Source organism: Mustela erminea, chromosome 18 (genome assembly GCF_009829155.1).
Source record: "Mustela erminea isolate mMusErm1 chromosome 18, mMusErm1.Pri, whole genome shotgun sequence".
Taxonomy (NCBI): domain Eukaryota; kingdom Metazoa; phylum Chordata; class Mammalia; order Carnivora; family Mustelidae; genus Mustela; species Mustela erminea.
Window position 1 is genome coordinate 14,770,640 of NC_045631.1, and position 26,120 is coordinate 14,796,759.

At 37.6% G+C, this 26,120-nt stretch overlaps 1 long non-coding RNA gene and 1 pseudogene across 1 annotated transcript; both read left to right on the forward strand.

Moving 5' to 3' along the window:
- Nucleotides 1-242: 242 nt before the first annotated feature.
- LOC116577777 lies at nucleotides 243-25,191 on the forward strand. The gene is made up of 3 exons (XR_004280612.1): nucleotides 243-253; nucleotides 5,482-5,492; nucleotides 25,080-25,191. It is a non-coding gene; the product is annotated as an uncharacterized LOC116577777 (long non-coding RNA).
- LOC116577776 lies at nucleotides 19,457-20,115 on the forward strand (annotated as a pseudogene).
- Nucleotides 25,192-26,120: the final 929 nt, after the last annotated feature.

The window sequence follows — 26,120 nt, forward strand, 5'->3', positions numbered from 1 at the left end:
TTTGTCCTCTAGATCACTAATTATATCTTCTGCCTTGGTTACCCTAGCTGTTATTTAGATTAGATTGGCTCTCATTGGTAGCATTTTTAACTTCTTCCCAGGAGGCTTTCACTTCTGCCCTAATTGATCCCATGTTTTCACTAGTGGGTTTTTTTTTCCCAAACTAGCTAATGCCTGGATAATTGTTACCCTGAATTCCCTTTCCCACATACTGTTTATGTCCATATCCAGTAGCTCTGATGGAGAGGGCACAGTCTCTGTATTTGTCCTCTGTTGGGTGTTCCTCTTCCTAGTTGTTTTGGTGAGAGATGGTTAAAGGGATGTGTAGCTGAATATATCAACCACAATCCAGGCAAGGGACACCCTAGAACACTTCTGAGCAGTTGGAAGTCACCACCAAAAAGAAAGAGAAAAGAAAAAAAAAGAGACACAGAGAGAAAGAGAGAGACAAAAAAGAGAGAGAGAGAGAGAGAGAGAGAGAGAGAGAAGACCCAGCCAGAATGGGCCCCAAAGGTAAAAAACGGACAAACAAAAAGATCACATACTGTGTCACAAATCAGGGTTCAACCAATACCAAAAGATTGAGATTATTCTCTACATATTCTCAGACCACAATGCTTTGAAACTGGAACTCAACCACAAGAAAAAGTTTGGAAGGAATTCAAACACTTTGAAGCTAAAGACCACCTTGCTTAAGAATGTTGGGATTAACTAGGAAATCAAAGAATAACTTAAACAATTCATGGAAACAAATGAGAATGAAGACTCTTTGGTCCAAAACCTATGGGATACAGCTAAGGCAGTCCTACGGGGGAAATATAGCCAACCAAGCATCCCTAAAAATAAAAGAAGAAGAAGGAAAGAAAGAAAAACTGGAATACACAAGCTCTCTTTACACCTTAAAGAATGAAATAAACAATAACAAATTAAGCCAACTCCACATACAAGAAGGGAAATGATCAAGATTAGAGCAGAGATCAATGAAATAGAAACTAGGGATATTGTAGAACACATCAACAAAACTAGAAGCTGGTTTTTTGAAAGACTAAATATGCTCAATAAACCATTGACCAAACTAATCCAAAAGAAAAGAGAGAGGACCCTAATTAATAAAATTATAAATGAAAGGAAGAGATTATGACTAACACCAAGGAAATAGAAACAATCACCAGAAATTATCATCAACAGTAATATGCCAATAAGTTAAGCAACCTAGAATACATGGATGCATTCCTGGAAACCTATAAACCTCCAAAACTGAATCAGGAAGAACTTGAGAAACTGCATAGACCTATATCTAGTAACGAGATTGAAGGAGTGAACAAAAACCTTCCAAAAAACAAGAGCCCAGGAGCTGACAGATTCCCTGGAGAATTTTACCCAACAATCAAAGAAGAAAGAAATGTTCTCCTAAAGATGTTTTAAAAGATAGAAACAGAAGGAAAGCTTCCAGACTCTTTTGATGAAGCCAGCATTACCCTAACCCCCAATCCAGGCAAAGACCCCATCAAAAAGGAGAATTTTAGACCAATATCCCTGATGAATATGGATGCCAAGATTCTCAACAAGATCTTAGCTAATGGTATCCAATATTATATAAAAATATTATCCACCATGACCAGGTGGGATTTATCCATGGGATGAAAGGGTGGTTCAATATTTGCAAATCAATCAATGCGATAGAACAAATCAATAAGAGAAGAGAGAATAACTACATGGTCCTCTCAATTGATGCAGAAAAAGCATTTGACATGATAAAGCATCCTTTCCTGATTAAAACAATTCAAAGTATAGGCATAGAAAGAACATTCTTCAATTTCATAAACTCTACGAAAAACCCACAGTGAATGTCATTCTCAAAGGGAAAAGGCTGACAGCCTTCCCTTTGAAATCAGGAAAATGACAAGGATGTCCACTCTTGCCACTGTTGTTCAACATAGTACTAGAAGTCCTAGCAACAGCAACGAGACAACAAAAAGAAATAAAAGGTATTCAAGTGGGCAAATAAGAAATCAAATTCTCTCTTTGCAGATGACGTGACACTTTTTATGGAAAACCCAAAAGATTCTTCCCTCAATCTACTAGAACTCATACCACAATACCATAATGTGGCAAGATACAAAATCAACGTACAGAAATCAGTTCCTTTCGTATACACTAACAATGAAAAAATAAAAAGGGAAATTAGAGAATCAATTCAATTTACTCTAGCACCAAGAACCATAAGATACCTGGGAATAAACCTAACCAAAGAGATAAAGGATCTGTACTCGAAGAACTACAGAACACTCATGAAACAAATTGAAGAGGGCACAAAAAGATGGAAGAGCCTTCCATGCTCATGGATTGGAAGAATAAACATTGTTAAAATATCCATACTGCCTATAGCCTTCTATACTTTCAGTGCCATCCTGATCAAAACTCCACCAGCATTTTTTGAAGAGCTAGAACAAACAATCCTAAAATTCATATGGAACCAGAAGAGACCCCGAATTGCTAAGGAAATGTTGAAAAAGTAAAGCAAAACTGGGGGCATCATGTTGCCTGATCTCAAGCTTTACTACAAAGCTGTGATCACTAAGACAAGATGGTACTGGCACTAAAACAGATATATAGACCAGTGGAACAGAGTAGAGAGTCCAGATATGGACCCTCAACTCTGTGGTCAAATAATCTTCGACAAAGCAGGAAAAAAATATACATTGGAAAAAAGACAGTCTCTTCAATAAACTTGTGCTGAGAAAATTAGTCAGCTATGTGTAGAATAATGAAACCTGACCATTATCTTACACCATACACATAAAGAAACTCTAAATGGATGAAAGACCTCAACATGAGGCAGGAATCTATCAAAATCCTAGAGGAGAACACGGGCAGTAACCTCTTTGACATTGGCCACAGCAACTTCTTTCAAGATAGTCTGCAAAGGTAAAGGAAACAAAAGCGAAAATGAAGTTTTGGGACTTCATCAAGATCAAAAGCTTCTGCACACCAAAGGGAACAGTAAACAAAACAAAGAAACAACACACAGAATAGGAAATGAATTTGCAAATGACACTACAGACAAAGGGCTGATATCCAAGATCTATAAAGAACTCCTCAAACTCAACACACACAAAACAGATAATCATGCCAAGAAATGGGCAGAAGACATGAACAGACATTTCTCCAATGTCTAACAGACACATGAAAAAATGTTCATCATCATTGGCCATCAGGGAGATTCAAATCAAAACCATATTGAAATACAACCTTTCACCAGTTAGGATGGTCAAAATTAACAAGACAGTAAACAAGAAGTTTTGGAGAATAAATGGAGAAAGAGGAACCCTCTTACACTATTGGTGGGAATGCAAGTTGGTGCAGCCACTTTGGAAAAAACAGTGTGGAGAATCCTTAAGAAATTAAAAACAGGGCTTCCCTGTGACCCTGCAATTGTACTACTGGGTTCTTACTTCAAAGATAGAGATGCAGTGAAAAGAGAGGGCATATGTACCTTTCTTTTATACCCATTGCATAGCAGCAATGGCCACAGTCACCAAATTGTGGAAAGGAGTAAGATGTCCTTCAATGGACAAATGGATAAAGAAGATATGGCTCATATATACAATGGGGTATTATGCCTCTTTCAGAAAGGATGAATACCGACTTTTGTATCAACATGGATAGGACTGGAAAAGATTATGCTGAATGAAATATGTCAAGCAGAGATATTCAAGTATCATATGGTTTCACTTACTTGTGAATCATAAGGAATAACACAGAGGACATTGGGAGACAGAGAAGAGAAGTGAGTTGGGAGAAATTGGAGGTGGAGATGAATGAACCATGAGAGACTGTGGACTCTGAGGAACAAACAGGGGGGTTTGGGGGGGTTGGTGGGTGAGCATGATGGTGGGTATTGTGGAGGGCACGTATTGCATGGAGCACTGGGTGTGGTGCATAAACAATGAATTTTGGTACACTAAAAAATAAAATAAAATAAAATAAAAATTGGGGGGAAAAAAGCCACTTAGTGAGGGAGGCTGGTCTTTTCATTCACACAAGATTGTTTTTCACACACTAGATAAAATAAAATATTATCCATCATTCCTTGGATGCTTTGCTAAAACTGTCCCCAACAGCAGAGGTGGCCATTTCAATGAGAGGCTGCCAATATCCTTTAGTAGCATAACTTTCATGTTCTTTATTTTTTAATCTATGTTATTATGGACTGATCATTCCCACCCCAAAATTCATAGGTAAGGCTTATCCTACTGTGACTGTATACTGAGATAAGGACTTCAGAAGGTAATGAAAGTTGAATTAGGTCATAAGAGTGGAACTCAAAACCAAAAGAACTGGTGCCCTTATAACAAGAGGAACAGACATCAGAGAACAGCACCCTCTCATCAAGCACAGAAGCAAGGTCATGGGAGGACACAGAAGAAGGCAGCTATCTGAAAATCAGTAAGAGACCTCATCTATAACCAACCCTGTAGATTCCTTGATTTTGAACTTCTAATTTCTAGAAGTATGAGAAAATATATTTCTGCTATTTAAGACCTGTAGCCTATGGTATTTTGTTATGGCAGCCAGAGGACACCAAAACACACACACACACACACACACACACACACACACACATATAGATATATAGATACATATATATACGCACACACATACACACACACACACACACACACATATATATATATATATATACACTTAAAAGTGGAGATATATATATATATATCTCCACTTTTTTAAGTTTTGATACTTGTAAATTAAGGTTTTTGTTTTTCTCTTTATGTTATCCTATCTCAGAAGTGCTGCTTTTTGCTGCCGGCTAGCAACTTTAACATTACCTCCCATTGAGAGATAATATCCAAGCTAATAAAATTAGAAATGACTCTAAATACTAAGAACTGTATTGGAGTAAGAACAGAATAACTATCCATCAAAAAGTAGACTTATGTGATCTCTATGAAAATCCCAATGCATTTTTTTTACATAAATAAAAATGGCTATCCTAAAATTCATATGGAATCTCAAGAGAACAAGGATAGCAAAGACAATCTTAAAAATAATGAAGTTGGGAAGATGGCGGAGAAGTAGCAGTCTGAGACTGCTTCAGCTAGCCGGAGATCAGCTACATAGGTTATCTAAAGATTGCAAACACCTGAAAATCCATCGGCAGATCAAAGAGAAGAAGAACAGCAATTCTGGAAACAGAAAAACAACCACTTTCTGAAAGGTGTTTTCTTTTTTTTAATCCTTTTCTTTTCTTTTCTTTTCTTTTTCTTTTTTCTTTTTTTTTCTTTCTTCCTTTTTGAACCTCTTTTTATCCCCTTTCTCCCGCCTCATGATTTTGGATCTCTTCTAATTTGGTTAAAGCATTTTTCCTGGGGTTGTTGCCACCCTTTTAGTATTTTACTTGCCCCTTCATATACTCTTATCTGGACAAAATGACAAGACGGAAAAATTCAACACAAAAAAAAGAACAAGAGGCAGTACCGAAGGCTAGAGACCTAATCAATACAGACATTGGTAATATGTCAGATCTAGAGTTCAGAATGACAATTCTCAAGGTTCTAGCCGGGCTCGAAAAAGGCATGGAAGATATTAGAGAAACCCTCTCGAGAGATATAAAAGCCCTTTCTGGAGAAATAAAAGAACTAAAATCTAACCAAGTTGAAATCAAAAAAGTTATTAATGAGGTGCAATCAAAAATGGAGGCTCTCACTGCTAGGATAAATGAGGCAGAAGAAAGAATTAGTGATAAAGAAGACCAAATGACAGAGAATAAAGAAGCTGAGCAAAAGAGGGACAAACAGCTACTGGACCACGAGGGGAGAATTCGAGAGATAAGTGACACCATAAGACGAAACAACATTAGAATAATTGGGATTCCAGAAGAAGAAGAAAGAGAGAGGGGAGCAGAAGGTATACTGGAGAGAATTATTGGGGAGAATTTCCCCAATATGGCAAAGGGAACGAGCATCAAAATTCAGGAGGTTCAGAGAACGCCCCTCAAAATCAATAAGAATAGGCCCACACCCCGTCACCTAATAGTAAAATTTACAAGTCTCAGTGACAAAGAGAAAATCCTGAAAGCAGCCTGGGAAAAGAAGTCTGTAACATACAATGGTAAAAATATTAGATTGGCAGCTGACTTATCCACAGAGACCTGGCAGGCCAGAAAGAGCTGGCATGATATTTTCAGAGCACTAAACGAGAAAAACATGCAGCCAAGAATACTATATCCAGCTAGGCTATCATTGAAAATAGAAGGAGAGATTAAAAGCTTCCAGGACAAACAAAAACTGAAAGAATTTGCAAATACCAAACCAGCTCTACAGGAAATCTTGAAAGGGGTCCTCTAAGCAAAGAGAGAGCCTACAAGTGGTAGATCAGAAAGGAACAGAGACCATATACAGTAACAGTCACCTTACAGGCAATACAATGGCACTAAATTCATATCTCTCAATAGTTACCCTGAATGTTAATGGGCTAAATGCCCCTGTCAAAAGACACAGGCTATCAGAATGGATAAAAAAACAAAACCCATCTATATGTTGCCTCCAAGAAACTCATTTTAAGCCCGAAGACACCTCCAGATTTAAAGTGAGGGGGTGGAAAAGAATTTACCATGCTAATGGACATCAGAAGAAAGCAGGAGTGGCAATCCTTATATCAGATCAATTAGATTTTAAGCCAAAGACTATAATAAGAGATGAGGAAGGACACTATATCATACTCAAAGGGTCTGTCCAACAAGAAGATTTAACAATTTTAAATATCTATGCCCCCAACGTGTGAGCAGCCAACTATATAAACCAATTAATAACAAAATCAAAGAAACACATCAACAATAATACAATAATAGTAGGGGACTTTAACACTCCCCTCACTGAAATGGACAGATCATCCAAGCAAAAGATCAGCAAGGAAATAAAGGCCTTAAACGACACACTGGACCAGATGGACATCACAGATATATTCAGAATATTTCATCCCAAAGCAACAGAATACACATTCTTCTCTAGTGCACATGGAACATTCTCCAGAATAGATCACATCCTCGGTCCTAAATCAGGACTCAACTGGTATCAAAAGATTGGGATCATTCCCTGCATATTTTCAGACCACAATGCTCTAAAGCTAGAACTCAACCACAAAAGGAAGTTTGGAAAGAACCCAAATACATGGAGACTAAACAGCATCCTTCTAAAGAATGAATGGGTCAACCGGGAAATTAAAGAAGAATTGAAAAAAATCATGGAAACAAATGATAATGAAAATACAATGGTTCAAAATCTGTGGGACACAACAAAGGCAGTCCTGAGAGGAAAATATATAGCGGTACAAGCCTTTCTCAAGAAACAAGAAAGGTCTCAGGTACACAACCTAACCCTACACCTAAAGGAGCTGGAGAAAGAACAAGAAAGAAACCCTAAGCCCAGCAGGAGGAGAGAAATCATAAAGATCAGAGCAGAAATCAATGAAATAGAAACCAAAAAAACAATAGAACAAATCAATGAAACTAGGAGCTGGTTCTTTGAAAGAATTAATAAAATTGATAAACCCCTGGCCAGAGTTATCAAAAAGAAAAGAGAAAGGACCCAAATAAATAAAATCATGAATGAAAGAGGAGAGATCACAACTAACACCAAAGAAATACAAACTATTATAAGAACATACTATGAGCAACTCTACGCCAATAAATTTGACAATCTGGAAGAAATGGATGCATTCCTAGAAACATATAAACTATCACAACTGAACCAGGAAGAAATAGAAAGCCTGAACAGACCCATAACCAGTAAGGAGATTGAAACAGTCATTAAAAATCTCCAAACAAACAAAAGCCCAGGTCCAGACGGCTTCCCGGGGGAATTCTACCAAACATTTAAAGAAGAACGAATTCCTATTCTCCTGAAACTGTTCCAAAAAATAGAAATGGAAGGAAAACTTCCAAACTCATTTTATGAGGCCAGCATCACCTTGATCCCAAAACCAGACAAGGATCCCACCAAAAAAGAGAGCTATAGACCGATATCCTTGATGAACCCAGATGCGAAAATACTCAACAAAATACTAGCCAATAGGATTCAACAGTACATTAAAAAGATTATTCACCACGACCAAGTGGGATTTATTCCAGGGCTGCAAGGTTGGTTCAACATCCGCAAATCAGTCAATGTGATACAACACATCAATAAAAGAAAGAACAAGAACCTTATGATACTCTCAATAGATGCTGAAAAAGCATTTGACAAAGTACAGCATCCCTTCCTGATCAAAACTCTTCAAAGTGTAGGGATAGAGGGCACATACCTCAATATCATCAAAGCCATCTATGAAAAACCCACCGCAAATATCATTCTCAATGGAGAAAAACTGAAAGCTTTTCCGCTAAGGTCAGGAACACGGCAGGGATGTCCATTATCACCACTGCTATTCAACATAGTACTAGAGGTCTTAGCCTCAGCAATCAGACAACAAAAGGAAATTAAAGGCATCCAAATCGGCAAAGAAGAAGTCAAATTATCACTCTTCGCAGATGATATGATACTATATGTGGAAAACCCAAAAGACTCCACTCCAAAACTGCTAGAACTTATACAGGAATTCAGTAAAGTGTCAGGATATAAAATCAATGCACAGAAATCAGTTGCATTTCTCTACACCAACAGCAAGACAGAAGAAAGAGAAATTAAGGAGTCAATCCCATTTACAATTGCACCCAAAACCATAAGATACCTAGGAATAAACCTAACCAAAGAGACACAGAATCTATACTCAGAAAACTAAAAGTACTCATGAAAGAAACTGAGGAAGACACAAAGAAATGGAAAAATGTTCCATGCTCCTGGATTGGAAGAATAAATATTGTGAAAATGTCTATGCTACCTAAAGCAATCTACACATTTAATGCAATTCCTATCAAAGTACCATCCATCTTTTTCAAAGAAATGGAACAAATAATGCTAAAATTTATATGGAACCAGAAAAGACCTCGAATAGCCAAAGGGATATTGAAAAAGAAAGCCAATGTTGGTGGCATCACAATTCCGGACTTCAAGCTCTATTACAAAGCTGTCGTCATCAAGACAGCATGGTACTGGCACAAAAACAGACACATAGATCAATGGAACAGAATAGAGAGCCCAGAAATAGACCCTCAACGCTATGGTCAACTAATCTTCGACAAAGCAGGAAAGAATGTCCAATGGAAAAAAGACAGCCTCTTCAATAAATGGTGCTGGGAAAATTGGACAGCCACATGCAGAAAAATGAAATTGGACCATTTCCTTACACCACACACAAAAATAGACTCAAAATGGATGAAGGACCTCAATGTGCGAAAGGAATCCATCAAAATCCTTGAGGAGAACACAGGCAGCAACCTCTTTGACCTCAACCGCAGCAACATCTTCCTAGGAACAACGCAAAAGGCAAGGGAAGCAAGGGCAAAAATGAACTATTGGGATTTCATCAAGATCAAAAGCTTTTGCACAGCAAAGGAAACGGTTAACAAAATCAAAAGACAACTGACAGAATGGGAGAAGATATTTGCAAATGACATATCAGATAAAGGACTAGTGTCCAGAATCTATAAAGAACTTAGCAAACTCAACACCCAAAGAACAAATAATCCAATCAAGAAATGGGCAGAGGACATGAACAGACATTTCTGCAAAGAAGACATCCAGATGGCCAACAGACACATGAAAAAGTGCTCCATATCACTCGGCATCAGGGAAATACAAATCAAAACCACAATGAGATATCACCTCACACCAGTCAGAATGGCTAAAATAAACAAGTCAGGAAATGACAGATGCTGGCGAGGATGCGGAGAAAGGGGAACCCTCCTACACTGTTGGTGGGAATGCAAGCTGGTGCAGCCACTCTGGAAAACAGCATGGAGGTTCCTCAAAATGTTGAAAATAGAACTGCCCTATGACCCAGCAATTGCACTATTGGGTATTTACCCTAAGGATACAAACGTAGTGATCCAAAGGGGCACGTGCACCCGAATGTTTATAGCAGCAATGTCCACAATAGCCAAACTATGGAAAGAACCTAGATGTCCATCAACAGATGAATGGATCAAGAAGATGTGGTATATATACACAATGGAATACTATGCAGCCATCAAAAGAAATGAAATCTTGCCATTTGCGACAACATGGATGGAACTAGAGCGTATCATGCTTAGCGAAATAAGTCAAGCAGAGAAAGACAACTATCATATGATCTCCCTGATATGAGGAAGTGGTGATGCAACATGGGGGCTTAAGTGGGTAGGAGAAGAATAAAGGAAACAAGATGGGATTGGGAGGGAGACAAACCATAAGTGACTTTTAATCTCACAAAACAAACTGAGGGTTGCTGGGGGAGGGGGTTTGGGAGAAGGGGGTGGGATTATGGACATTGGGGAGGGTATGTGCTTTGGTGAGTGCTATGAAGTGTGTAAACCTGGTGATTCACAGACCTGTACCCCTGGGGATAGAGTATTATGCCTCCATCAGAAAGGATGAATACCCAACTTTTGTAGCAACATGGACGGGACTGGAAGAGATTATGCTGAGTGAAATAAGTCAAGCAGAGAGAGTCAATTATCATATGGTTTCACTTATTTGTGGAGCATAACAAATAGCATGGAGGACATGGGGACTTAGAGTGGAGAAGGGAGTTGGGGGAAATTGGAAGGGGAGGTGAACCATGAGAGACTATGGACTCTGAAAAACAATCTGAGGGTTTTGAAGGGACGGGGGGTGGGAGGTTGGGGTACCAGGTGGTGGGTATTATAGAGGGCACGGATTGCATGGAGCACGGGGTGTGATGCAAAAATAATGAATACTGTTATGCTGGAAATAAAAAAAAATAAATAAAAAATAAATTAAATATAAAAAAAAAATTATTATGATCTCCTAATATTTAAATGTTAGAATTTTAATGCCCAGTGTGGTGGTGTTAGGAGGTGAGGCCTTTGGCAGGTAAATAGGTTGAGGGTAGAACATTCATGAATAGGATTAGTGCTTTTATAAGAAAGATCCCACAGAGCTCCCCAGCCCCTTCTACCATGGAAGGACACAATGAGAAATCTGCATCTTGTAAGAGAGCTGTCACCCAACCATGCCTCCAAACTGTGAAAATTGTATTTCTATTGTTTATAAGCTACCCCGTCAGTGGAGTTTTGTTACCGTAGCTCAAAGGGACCAAGACACCAACTCGGAAGCATTATTTATAATAACCAAAAAAAGTAAAAGCAATACAAATAGCTATATACAGGTGAATAGACAACTAAAAGTAGAATACTATTCAGCCGTTAAAAGGGTAGAGAATTCTGACACCTGCTACATGTGTAAACCTTAAAGATGCTATGTTTAGTGAAATAAGACAGTCACTGAGAAACAAAAACAAAAACAAAAAAACCAATACTTCATGTTTCTACTTATAAGAGGTACCTAAAGTAGTTAAATTCAAAAAGAAAGAAAGTAGAATGGTGATTGATGGGCCGCAGTGAGGGGGAAATGACAGGTTCTTCAATGGGTATAGAATTTCTGTTTTGCAAGATGAAAAGAGCTCTGGAGATTGGTGGCACAATGGAATGCAATTAACGCTGCTGAACTGCACACCTAAAAATGGTTCAGACAGTAAACTTTATGTTATATGGGTTCTATCACAACATAAAAAAAAGTTAATGCAATGGGATAATCCTATGTAGCTGTTAGAAGTTGTTGTTGTTTTGAACATCAATATGAATACTGATTTGAGTATTGTGTTAGATATATAAAAATAGTTGCCAGATAAAGTACATGATACCTAGTTAAAATTGAATTCAGATAAAAATGGATAATTGTGAGTATACACGTATCCCAAGTATTGCATGGCACATGCTTATACTAAAAATAACATTTGTCCTTTATCTGAGAAGTATACATAACTGTGTACTCTTGTGTTTTTATTTGCTATATATGGAGATTCTAATACAAATGCACATGTTCATGATGCCTTGCCATAAAGAGTGCATGCTATTCTATGTAAAAGAAATGTAGTATCTAGTATTTAAGTATTTAGAACTGTAAAGTAAGTGTACATCTGAGATGTCCAGTCACATTCTGTGTACCCTAGGTGGCCCTGGTGAATAATATATATTGATGATTCATTATTTTCCTATAAATAATAATTCCAACATCTAGATTTTACTCTAGTTTCTTAGTCACTCTCTTATGGCATGTGAAATATTTCTACATTTAAACCCATTTGCCTCATTTTGTAATATGATTTTTTTAATAACTTAAAAGTATATCCTGAAATAAAAGTATTTCCTGAGAGGTAAAGTAATTGCTTTACACATGTACATACACACACACATATACAGACTCATTTCTGTGATCAAATAATTCTATTAAATGGTGAATCAAATCAGCTAAACTTTGTACCTTAAAGAACTGGAGAATCAACAACAAATTAAGCCAACCACACACACAAGAAGGGAAATAATCAAGATTAGAGTAGAGATCAATAAGATAGTAACTAGAGTTACAGTAGAATTCATCAACAAAACTAGAAGCTAAAATCTTATTGATTTTTGAAAGAATCAATAAGATTGATAAACCATTGGACAAACTAATCCAAAAGAAAAGAGAGAGGACCCAAATTAATAAAATAATGAATGAAAGGAAGAGATCACAACTAGCAGCAAGGAAATAGAAACAATCATCAGAAATTATTATCAACAGTTATATGCCAATAAATTAAGCAACCTAGAAGAAACGGATGCATTCCTGGTAACTATAAACTTCCAAAACTGAATCAGGAAGAATTTGACAACCTGAATAGACCAATATCTAGCAACGAGACTGAAGCAGTGATTGAAAACCTCCCCAAAAACAAGAGCCTGGGACCTGATGTGTTCTCTGGTGAATTCTAACAAACTTTCAAAGAAGAAATAATACCTATTCTCCTGAAGCTGTTTCAAAAAAAAAAAAAATGAAGCAGAAGGAAAACTTCCAGACTCTTTTCATGAAGCCAGCATTACCTTGATCCCCAAACCAGGCAAAGACCCCACCAAAAAGGAGAATTTCAAACCAATATCCCTGATGAACATGGATGCCAAGATTCTCAACAAAATCCTCGCTAATAGGATCCAACAGTACATTAAAAAAATTATCCACTGTGACCAGGTGGGATTTATCCATGGGTTGCAAGGGTGGTTCAACATTTGCTAATCAATCAATGGGATAGAACAAATCAATAAGAGAAGAACCACATGGTCCTCTCAATTGATGCAGAAAAACCATCTGACAAGATAAACTTTGGAAAATTATCTACTGATTCTTAATCACTGTCACCCTAACTCAGATTAGTCAATCAAACAAAACAGTCATTTACAAATAAAGGACAGCACAAAAAACACATGAAATTTATGATCAGACTGTCTGTGCTTGAATATAGGCTTTGCCACTTTTTGGCATGGTTCATGGACAGGTCATATAGCCTCTTCAGTAACAATGTAACTACTTTTTGGGATCACTATAAACATTGAAACAGTATAAAAATTATATATCAACCTATCTCATGATAGGAAAACATGTAGAAGGGCATTAGGACATGACTAATTTGAGAGGAATAAAGAAAGGTGGGCTTGACAGGAGGCTGAAGTGATACCAATAGAGGGTGGGAAGAAGTAGAAAGAAGGTTCTCAGGAAGCAAAGAGGAGAAATTGACATTAAAAGGCAGAAATGCATGGAAGGGATAATGAAGAAAAATCAAAGACTTTCTACATATTTTTTGCTCTTTCTCACATTTGACAAAGCAAGTTAATAGAGGAAGAGAATCAGTTGTTATGTATAAAGGAATTGAGGGACACTTGGGTAGCTCAGTCCGATAAGCATCAGACTCTGGATACCTTGTCAAAATAATAAAGTTAACACAACAATTGTGGTAGAGGCATTCAATGAGAAAAGACTAGCAAAATTTCATATTCAGTGCTGAAACAGCAATGCATTGATCTAGGAGGAATGAAAAAGGGATCCCTGTCTGTCTTACACTATTTACAAAAATTAACACCAGTTGAATTAAAACACTGATTGTTTTCTGGCAATAGTACAAGAGAATCTAGATAGCTCATGTGCAATGCTAGACACCTAGAGTATCTAGAAACTCAGAATTTATTAAATGAAATTTAAACCATCTGTATGCAGAAAAGATATACCAAGCAAGATAGATATGATATATGTGGAAAAAATGAAAATGCAAATAGGAAGCCATGAGTTCATTTCAGTAATACACAAAAAGTTCTTACAAATTGTCAGGAAAAAAGACAAAACACAGAGTCTAAAAATGGGCAAAGATATGAATACACAATGTACCAAGTGCAAATCCAAATGACTAACACCCTGGGGAAAAAGGAAATTGACTAATTACTAGGGAACTAGAAATCAATATAATGATTTAACCAGAGAGAAAGTTTAAATGCTCCAGATTTCATGTTGATATGGACATGAGGTGAAAGGGTAGTCTTAGATTGCAGGTTGAAATGTAATGTTATTTAACCGAGTTCAGCCTTCTGTTCTAAAAAGCCTCAATATTATTAATCTGTAAAATGAGAATATGAAATATCTACTAAGAAAAAAAAAATACTAATTCCTTTCCTAGAAAGCTTTCCTGTAGAACCAAATGTACCAATGTGTAAGAATTTATATATAAAGATAACTTTAAAAAAAGATTTTATTTTTATTTATTTATTTGACAGAGTGAGAGAGAGAGAGAGAGAGAGCGCGCACAGGTACACAGAGCCACAGGCAGATGGCTCCCCTGCTTAGCGGGGAGACCAGTGAGGGGCTTGATTCCAGGACCCTGGGATCATGACCTGATTAACCAACGGCACCTGATTAGCCAACGGAGCCACTCAGGTGCCTCTAAAGATAACTATTATAGAGTTGTTCAAGGTAATGAAAAACAAAATAAAAACAAACAAAGAAACCCCACTCCATATATGTGTGTATGAGGACATACATTGATACATATCTACATAGTGTCATAGTCTATAAAAGGAGAAAAATACATATGAATACACACTGAGTTTTTAGTATTGACTTACCTAAGGGAGAGGGGGAGAGAGTGTTGTACTCAGGAAAAGGAAAGGGATGAATGAATAAAAGATGTGTTTGCTAAAACAACGTGTGTCATTCCACTTACAAGGAAGAAAAAAAAAACGGTAAAATATACCCTCTTTATAGCAATGGGATTTATGTTTTTTTGTTTGTTTTATTTTGTTTTTACCTATTTTGGGTCAGGTGGAAGGATAATAGATCAGTATTCAGAGAATTCCTATTTATGATGTGATAAGGAGCTAAAAATCAAATTAATGATGCCACATCATAAATTACATTGTTTAATAAAAGAAATACAACTGCATACACCAGCAGTGAACTAGAAACTTTTTTTCAAAGCTCATTGAAAATAAGTCCAACTGAATTGAATAAAATAAATGAAATAATGGTTTTGGAAAATAAGTTAGCCATTTACATCTTCTCATAAGGGAGCCTTTACATTTTTGAAATAGGAGGAAAACCAGGAAACTTTCTGGTCAATAATTAACCAATTGATAGTGAATGATCTAGAAATCTGTTCATTTAAATTAGGCTATAATAAGTTCTAAAAAAAAACTGAAAATTTTGAGTAAAATTGCTTTTAAAGTTAGTCTTTTTTTTTTTTTAATCTTGGTAGTTTGCTTCACTTCAGTTTAAACTGCTGGAAGCGGATCCTTTTTATGTCCATGTTTAAGTAAGTGCTGAAGGTCAGATCACTCAAAGCCAACCCCATCAGGCATCCTACCAAGATAATCTCTGAAGAGTTCAGAGGTGGGATTGACACAGAGAAGTGGCAGATTTTTCCAGTCCAGTTCAAGGGATTTTTCACTGCCCTCATAGGGGACCTCTTTTCAATGGAAAGAAAAAGGGTTGCCATAAGAAGGCAATGGAAATCACTCCATCTTATGTAGATTTATTTTTTCATGAGGTAAAAATAACAAAACATTTATATTCTTAATAGAGATTATAGTATTTTGCTGAAGGCAAATTATTTATTTGGGGTTTACTAGTGCTCAACTGAATTGTGCCTCAATTCTAAGCTGAAGTCTTTAGGCCCAGAGTGACTGACTGAACTTGGAGACAGGGCCAGTGACAATGTGCTAAAGGTTAAATAAAACCATGAGTGGGGTCCAAATTCAGCAGGGATGGTGTCCTTTTAAGAAGAGGAGAGATACCTATGCTTGTAGGCATTGGCAGAGAAGGTGGCCATGCGCAAACCAGCAAGTGAGTTCCCACTAGAAACTTAATGCTGCTGGCACCTTGATCTTGAACTTGGAGTCATCAGAACTGTGAGAAAATAAATTTCTCCTGTTTAAGCTGCCCAGGCTATATGGTATTTTCTTATGGCAACCTGAGCAGACTAAAACAAGTAACTACTAAAACAATGCACCTGTGTGTTTTCAATTTCATCTGTGGTTGCCTTGATTCTTCTGATCTCTGACAAAGGTGATGAATATTCATTTGGAGTCAACAGTTTCATTATAATGATATATATTTTTTTTACTTAACAAGAGTGCACTTACTATTAAATTCATAGAGTATGAAAGCACCCATAATTTTGTACTTCAATTTATTTTCACATATTTAGTGAGCATTTGGGATATAAGGATTTGGAATTTTCTGTTTTTTATACTTAAAATCATATTTCCATAGTTTTTCCAATGTGGAATTTGAGATGATGATGGATAAAGCTTACCTGATACAAAGTTCAGCTCCTTCTTTATGCTTAAAGATAGATGTTTAAGAGTGAGTGTCTGGGCTTCAGTATTTCAGACTTAGAAGTAGAAGGAGTTTGTTGAATGTCAACTGCAAGATTTCTACTATACAAAGGAAAGCACTGATTGACTAAAGGGAATTTAAATGACTTACCCTCAATGATAAATTTTGTCAGGAGTGAGAAAGGGAAAAACTTGCTGACCTAGTGGCAGTGAAAACTGAAACACAAACCACAACTTAAAAGTATATCCTGAATCATAAAATAGATAGAAAGTGCCAGAGAAATCATGTTTATCACCCATTATCTAAACTCGTTCTTTTAACACGAGTTTACTTAGACCTGTGTGGTTTAGATCAGAGTACACCCAAGCTGACCAACAGTGATTCTACATGGGCTCACAAATCCTAAAGACAGAGACCTCTGACAGTTCCAGCAACCCTTGCATTGACACCATCTGACCAGTGCTTCCCAAGGTCATCCCTTGACTCCAGCACCTAAAAGTCCAGAAGTTCTCTTTCCCTGACTTCATCCTCTTTCTTTTGTGGTACTCTACAAAGTCCCATGGTGTGTAGACTCTTTTGCTGCATTAAGTCATAACTTTTGACAACAGCTGTGTACCTGGTGGTCTTTGGTTGATGGGAATTAAAGTTAGTCAAAGCAATAGTAAGAAATCATAGAATTCTTTGGATTCTATTTCAGAGACTCCCACTGCCCCCCTTTCATTTTATCCTGGCAGAAGTCCACTCCATTTTTCAAGTTGTATTTCTGGTTCAGAGAAATGCTATATTTCCACTTAGGCCTTTATTTCTTTACCATTTTAAAGATTACAATGGGAAGACATCTTTAAAAATATTAGTTTCTGAATTCAGCACCAATGGCAAAAATTGTATAGAATCAAAATACTCTAGTAAATCTATCTTAAATTCTTGACTAAAAATAGTATGTATTATTTGGTATAGGCACATTTATTTAATACAGATTAAGAGATGCTCTTTCTGCCCATCAGGTTTATTGTGGAGTTCAACAGGAAGGATGTAGACATAGAAGGCTTTATAAGCTATATAAAGAACCTACGTATATACTCAGGGAAAATGAGAGGTTCTAAAATCACATAGCAAAATAAGTGAGACATTTTTAAGAGTGAAAATATTCCATGATAGAACTGTCTTTTTAATGAGAATAATTTCTTTGGTCATATGTTCACTATAATGTCAGATTACATATTGCTTAGCAAAATGCAATGAAAAGCATATTTCTACTATGGGGAAGCTTAATAACCTCAATATAATCACTTAGTTTCTTTGAGCCTTAGTTTTCTCATTTGCAAGTTTGAGATAAAGAAGGAAAGAGCAGAAAATTGCAATCAGATGAGTTTAGTGGTCATAGTGACTGAAATGGCAAAACAGTGCCTAATCCTTTCTACTTTTTCTTCAACTGGCTGATTTATCAGTATTTTCCTATTCAGTTTCTGTGCCATCCCTCTTCTCCCTATGAATCAACCCCCCTCTCCAGATCAAGGCTAGAACACAAAACAAAACAAAATCAAGTTACTTCTCAGGACTCTAGGCAAATTCTCATCACTTTTTTGATATAGTTCAACCTGGGCAAACTTATATTCCCATATAAGTGTAGAGGCTTACTTAGCCAGAGTGACTCCATCTCGGTTAAACAGCCATTTTGTTGTTTGTGCAGTAAAACTTAAAATGACCCTGCCCCCCCTCAGAGGAACTTACTTAAAAGCAAGTCTGGGAAACCAGCAAAATATGGTTGACCAGTCCCTGATAACAGAGCCTAAATACAAGGACAGGTCAGGTCAGGTGGAGATAACAGAGCCCAGAATGTAAGGACTAGTCAGGCCAAATGGAGACAATCTCATTGGCCAGGCTCAAACACATGGCCTTTGCTCTATAAAAGCTAGTCTGTGAAGCTGCAGGGTGGGGGGGGGGGGGCAGGGGGTTGGGGGGTGGGGGGGTCCCTTTCTCTGTAAGAGATGCCTCCGCCAGTCAGTTTGATTCTCGGTGCTGGCATGAAATAAAGCTTTGCTTGACCTTCACTTTGTATCAGTCTCACTCCTTTGATCACGGACACCATCATAAGAGGTTCTGTTCTACCTAATAAAGAATCAGCAGCAGCTTTTCCTTGCTATGTAAGCATATAAAAGGTAGAAAAACAGAGGACATAAAGAGATAGCTTAACTTTAAAAAATATAACCTTCCCTAAGTTTTTAATGCATGCCTTCTCACCAGTTGTTTCTGTTTGTTACTGGTCAGATTACAAGATGCTACAAGTATAGGCGGGGGAGCCAATGGGCGGGCTAGGGAGTAGCATTTTCACCAGCATCTGCCCAGGCTACATTTGCCGGAATCTCGGAGGCCGAAGGATGGAAATATCACCCAGAGGACCACCGTAAGATCTCGCCTTGGGCTCTGGGCCTTCTGCGAGGCTCGGGGCTTGCAGCGTGGCTTCTCTGCCAGCTCACGGCCATCCTGGCTCCAGCGGCCTCGACATGCAGGGGACTAGAGGTGCGGGAGCGGCTCTACACCTGTCGGTCCCCGCGCGGCTCTCAGCTCAGGCCACCGGGGTGCCACCTGGAGCTTCATCCCCTATCCCCTGCTTCCCTCGGGGCTCCAAACTCGGGCTGCCTGGGCAAGTGTCTTCATGAACCCAGAGGATGTCCGGGAAGCACTACAAAGGTCCTGAAGTCAGTTGTTGCATCAAATACTTCATATTTGGCTTCAACGTCGTATTTTGGTTTTGGGGAGTAGCATTTCTTGGAACTGGGCTGTGGGCATGGAATGAAAATGTAGTTCTGTCTAATATCTCTTCCATCACCAATCTCCACAGCTTTGACCCAGTCTGGATCTTCCTCCTGGTGGGAGGAGTGATGTTCATTTTGGGATTCGCAGGGTGCATTGGAACCCTATGAGAAAACACGTTCCTTCTGAAGTTCTGGCAGTGCTCTGGGGCTTTTGGAGCTGATTATTGGAACCTAAATATTTACTTCAATTGTACAGATTCCTATGCAAGTCAAGAGCGTTGCGGCATGACATTCTCCTGCTGCACTAAAGACCCCCGGAAGTTGTTATCAATGCTCAGTGTGGCTATGATGCCAGGAAAAAAACAGAAGTTGACCAGCAGATTGCAATCTACATGAAAGGCTGTGTGCCCCAGTTTGAGAAGTGGTTGCAGGACAATTTAACCATCGTGGCTGGTATTTTCATAGGCACTGCATTGCTACAGATTTTGGGGATCTGCCTGGTTCAGAATTTGGTTAGCGATATCGAAGCTGCCAGGACCAGCTGGTAGAGCCCTGCCTCACTTATGACACTAGACAGACCCAGCCTTCATGACCCTCCAGCGTGCCCTGCCACATCCACGCTACAATCCCATGGGATGGAACTGCGGAGAACTTGGTTTGGGGCGAGTAGAACTGGGAAATGCTGTTCTCTGACCAAATTAAAAAGATAACCAGTATGAAAGTCACTGTGCCATGCATTTCTACTGTATCTAAGAATTTATGGATGGTTGGATACTTACCAAAAAAGAAAAAAAGGGAGGGTGAGGGACCCAGCTGTATTGAATTTGTGGAACACTCAGTCTTGTTCTCTCCTTCAGTGATCAAAGGGCTGGGACAGGCAGTTTTTGCTCTTCATCAGAACTTGAAGGGACTTTCTGGTCCATGGCCTAAAGAAGTGCATCTTTTCTAAAACTCAACCCCTAACCTGGTAGGGCTGTAGAGTTTTTGTTTTGTTTTGGTGTTTTGGTTTTTGTTTTTTGGCATCACTTCACTATACAATTCAGGGACCTGTTAAAACTATCATCCCAAGAAGAAAACAGCTTGTCTTTGGTTCAGATGTTGTGATCACCTTCAACAAGTCGTGAGGGTGGGCACACCTGGTCCCTCCTGGAGTGTCTCTTTTAAGGGGACTTGTGTGTTTCGTGTGTATGAAGTAAGGGCTTTGGAACACTCAATGATGCTGAATTTTAACAGGACAGATTGTTGTTGTCAGGAGGCCTGAGCTGTATTTTCTATGAAATTTAAGGAGAAAATGAGGTTATTCTAGAGACATTAACTAATAGCCCTCTCTCCATCTCACCAAATTAGTTGTTGGATTCTTTGGAAACTGGAATATTCTGCTGTTTTGTTTGCTTTTTTGTTTTGTTCTACTTTTTTGTGTGTTTTTGTTTTTGTCTCCCAAAAGTGAAAGCTAGGATGCAGTTTCTCTTAAAGTGATTTCTTAATCAGCTCAAATATTAATTTTTTGTGTGTGTGTACTCTCCCTGCATGATCTGTGAATCTGACTCTACCAGCTCCTTTTCCTGCCATCTTTCCTACAAACATTTATAAATGTTATTTGGTCAGCATTTATTTCATAAGTTCACCAGCTTGAACGGTGTGGCCTGTTCTCTGTGGCCAGGGAGGGTCCCACCAGCTGGGCTATTGCAAGTGCTTCTGTGGACTCCATGATACCTTTACCCTATCAGTCTTCAGGGCCCCGTCTGCAGCTCCCCCGCCCCTTCTCTTTGAATGGAATCGCACCTAATTCTGAAACAGTGTTGACACAATCAGAAATATCAATGTTTTTCTTCTTATTCTGGTTTCAGTTGGCTTTTATTAAAAGAAACAGTGCATGGACAGAGCTCCTTCTGGTCTCATAGTGCAGACTAACCATCAGGATGGTAACAAAGCACAAATACTTTGGAAGGCAGTGCATTGATGGGGCAAGTGTTCTGTGACCCAAAGTGGGAAACCACTTTCAGGTGCTTCCATGCACCTGTCCCCACCAGCCTGGGGAGAGATGAATTTTACCCTCTGATTTGAAACCAGCTGGTTTCAGCCAGGAGGTCCCTCTCCTGGAGAGCAGATCATAGCCTGTGAAATGCTGGAAAAACCACAGGTGTGTTTTGCGGTGATGACACACTTGCCAACACAAAACTGGGCATCCAGCGAGCAGGCTTTATGGAAACTTAGCAAGGTTTTCTGTGTCAGTCCCATGTTGCATCATGGGGGCTGATGAATCTGCTCAGAGGAAAGACAAAGATTCTTTGAAAATTGCCTCTGGAGTGTGAGTGTGTGTATGACTGCATGTGTGTTTTTGTGTCCCTGTACAGTTAGAGATGTTCATGCCATATCCTGGCTGTAAGATGATTCTGTGTCATCTCTGCCCCCACGCAGTTGTCATTCTGTAGTGTCATTGCAACATGGAGAAGACTTGAGCCCTGCGGTTGGCACTCCTGTCTCTTTTTATTACCTCATTCTCCAGTGAATTCCATCTGACCAGCTGATTCAGAATCAGGCAAGATGCTCTCCTTTGGCACATCCACTGATAGGCTAATCAGGAAGTCCAAGTGAGTTCTAAATGTCAATTAATCACCCTTTTTTTTTATACACTTGAGAGTGGTTGTAATTAAGGCTGTCATTAATAAGCTGGTTCTTCCTTAAAAAAAAAAAGATGCTACAACTATATATTTTCACAACCACCTGTGAACATTTTCACATTTTTATTCAAATGAGATGTTCTTTCTACTAAATGTGATATTGACTTTTGGAAGTCAACTAAAATTGACAAACCAAGGTAAGCAAGCATTATGTTGTCCCCTTACCCAAGAGTTAAATGACTCTTGCAACTGCCATGTTTTACTCAGAAATCTGACGTGTTCTTATCACACATGACAAAATAACTTTTATTACATCCCAACATTTAGTATGAAATTACAAACTAAAGAAACATTATTTTTTAGTTTTTTTCTTAACTTATGGCTAGTATTAATTACTTTGGCATCTTCTTTAATAAATTGTAATAAAACAGACTAAAACCTGTTTTAATAACTTGTCTATTCTAACAGACAGGAAAACATACCCAATTAAAAAGAGTTAAGAACCATAAGCACTGAGCTGACAAAAATAAAACCAGAGAATATTTAATTATGTGATGAGTTCAGATTATGTAGACAATATTGAAAATTATGAGAAAGAAATCCCAAACTATTTTTCCCTTTTGGTAGTAGAATTCTTAAGTTGTGAATTAATGAGATTGTGTTTTTGGCTTTCTACTTCCTGTTGCCTTATTTTAAATCTCCATAAATCATGTCTAATTTTTTAACCAAACATGAATGAAATGACAAAAGCTTTTAATAATTCATAAAGCAGTAAAAGAAATAACTAAAATTGTAATAATCCAGCAAAGACAGAAAGTCTGATTTTTTTTTATTGATACCCACATTTTCATAATAATTATAAAACAAAACATACCTCTACTTCACATGGATAATTTGGGATCAAATATTTTATAGAGACTGATTCTATACAAACATACTGAGCTACCATTCAGATTTATACTTGAAAAGATCTAACAGTACTGAATGTTTTAACTGGAAAGAGTGGCTGAGTTTTTGTAATTTTGGTTTATGTATATTGATATTTTATAAACACAATGAAGATTTTTTTAGGGTTCATTTACTCCTTGGTATCAAATGAAACTTTAAAGATATTTGTATGACCATTACTTGTGAATTTAATAATGGGCTATGTCATGTTTAGCACCAGACCTAGAGTGAAGCTTTAGCTGTCACTCTTCTAATCCAGGTTTTTGTGTCAATGGCTCCCAAATTATAACTGAATTAAGTCCTAATTCTCAGTCTACATTGACAATTTTCCACTTTGGGAATTGTTACGGACTGAACTGTTCATATTTGAAATCCCTATGTTGAAGCCCTAAGCCCATGTAACTGTATTTAGAAATAAAGCCTTAAAGGAGGTAATTGAGGTTAAATGGTATTAGAATATTGGGACCTGAATACTATAGGGGAGGTACCCTTACAAGAAGAGATAGAATCACCAGAGCTTTCTCCCTCTCCACATGTGCATGGACACAGCAAGGAGGTAGCCTTAAACAAACCAGGAAGAGAAGTCTCACTAGGCACCAACCCTAATGATTACCTTGATCTTGGATTTCTAGAGTTTAGAACTATTAAAAAATAAGTGCTTGTTTAAGTTACTCCATCTGTGGTATTTTGTTATGGCAGCCCAAAACAACTAATACAGGCATATAGCCTGCCTTTTCGGTCTTACCTCCTCCTTCTCCTATTGGAACTGCATCCTATCTTTCACTTACAATCTTTTTCTTACTTATGTCCCACATTTACCTGCTAAAATTCTACCTAAATGCTGAAGCCCGAGTCAAATCCACCTTGAAAATAGATTTCATTCTTCTTTCCCATATGTTCCCCTCCTCCGATAGCATATAATCTCTACTGCTTGGAGTCCCGTTAACATTTTGCTTATCTCCAGTGTAGACATGATATATTGTCTCATATTTCATCTGTTTGGTCATCTGTCTCACCTCTTCTATTGGATTCATGAGACCATATATAAATTAGTTAACTCATTTTTAGTGTCTACTGTGCCAATTTATGGATACCACTTACTAGATGTTTTTTTATTGTTGTTACTATTGTTAAATAAAAATTAGAAGAATGAAAAGAATAGCAACAACAATAATAATAGACAACAGAGAAAGGTAAATTGCAACTTAATGTAACTTGTGTCTCACAATCACAGGTATTAGAATGTAAGGAACAGTCAGTGTCCTACCAACACAGTAGTTTTTCAAACAAGATATTGAAGACAGAAGTCGTTTATAAGGAAGGATGGGATAAGATTACCTTCTCATTTCCTCTCATTTACTCTATACTGGGCCTTGAACACAGATATATAAGGTAATTTTTAGTTCTATTTGTGTTGGTTGTGTATTGGGCTAGGTAACTAGTATAATCCCTGTGTAGTTAATAAATAACAAGATAGGTAACTATTATAATCCCTGTGTAGTTAATAAATAACAAGATATGTAACTAAAAGTGTAAGCAACACAAACTAATTTATATCTCACTATACTGTACTGCTTTCTTTATGCTGGAATCCTTTATGTGGAACTCATATGAGCTCACTATGGAATTTGTGGGGCTAAGAATCAATTCTCTCATTTAGAAAGAAGAAGCTATGTATAATTTTGATCCAGATTCTTTACTTAAAATATTTCCCAGTACAGAAAATTTTCTTTCTATTTTTATTCTAACTCCAGATGCCTAGAAATCTTTTTTCTCCCTTGCTATCATTTTATGAATTATTCCGTATCTGGCCTTAACATAGAATTTCATGAAACAATAAAGATATCTCTATCTCTGTAGATATACCTATATTCTTTTTTTAAGATTTTATTTATTTATTTGACAGACAGAGATCACAAGTAGGAAAAGAGGTAGGAAGATAGAAGGGGAAGCAGGCTTCCTGCTGAGCAGACAGCACCATGTGGGACAGGATCCCAGGAACATAGATCATGACCTGAGCTGAAATCAGGTACTTTAACCCACTGAGCTACCAAGGCACCCTGTGAGACACCTATATTGTAATGGAGATTTTGGAATGCAAAGTAAAACATAATTAGTCTGAAAAGTACTGACCTGGAGATAAATTTTATGATATTTATTTTAAAATTTATTTAAAATTTATTTTAAAATTAAGTTTAAACCTAACATACATTTCAGGTAGCCTACTTGACAAATCACTTTATGCAAAAAAAAAAAATACAACATATTATAGAGATGTTTTTCCCAGCATGCAATGCAAGGTTTACATCTTTATTTATTTTTTAAAAGATTTATTTACTTGAGAGAAAGAGAGAGATCATGTGGGGTGGGAAGAGAGAGGGAGAGAAGCTGACTCCCCACTGAGAGCAGAGCTTGATGCAGGCCTTGATCTCACAACCCTGAGATCATAATCTAAGCTGAAATCTATTTGCCCCGAGGTTTGCATCTTTAATAGAAAATATATTTTGATGGACACCTGGGTAGCTCAGTTACTTAAGCATCTGCATTTGGCTTGGGTCATATATCCCAGGACCCTGGGATGGAGATCCTGAGATGGAGCCCTGCATTGGGTTTCCTGCTCAGTGGAGAGTCTGCCCTCTCCCTCTGTCCCTCCTGCTGCTAGTGTTCTCACTTCCTCAAATAAATAAATAAAATATTTAAAAGAATATTTTGACAATTCTCTGTTTCAAAAATATGTCAAATCAAATCATGTTTTTCCCAATTAACCTAGATCCTGAGAATTCTCAGATTATGATAGTAAAAATTTCATATTTATGCACTCCCTCCTTTGAATGATTATATATCAGTGTTCTTTGCCATGTAACTTGTCTGACTTGTATAAAAGTAGTATACTTCTATACCCAATTGATTTTAGGCTGGGCCATGTTACTTGGTTTAGTCAATGAAATAGAAACAAAAGCAAAATTTTATCAGTTCTGTGCAGA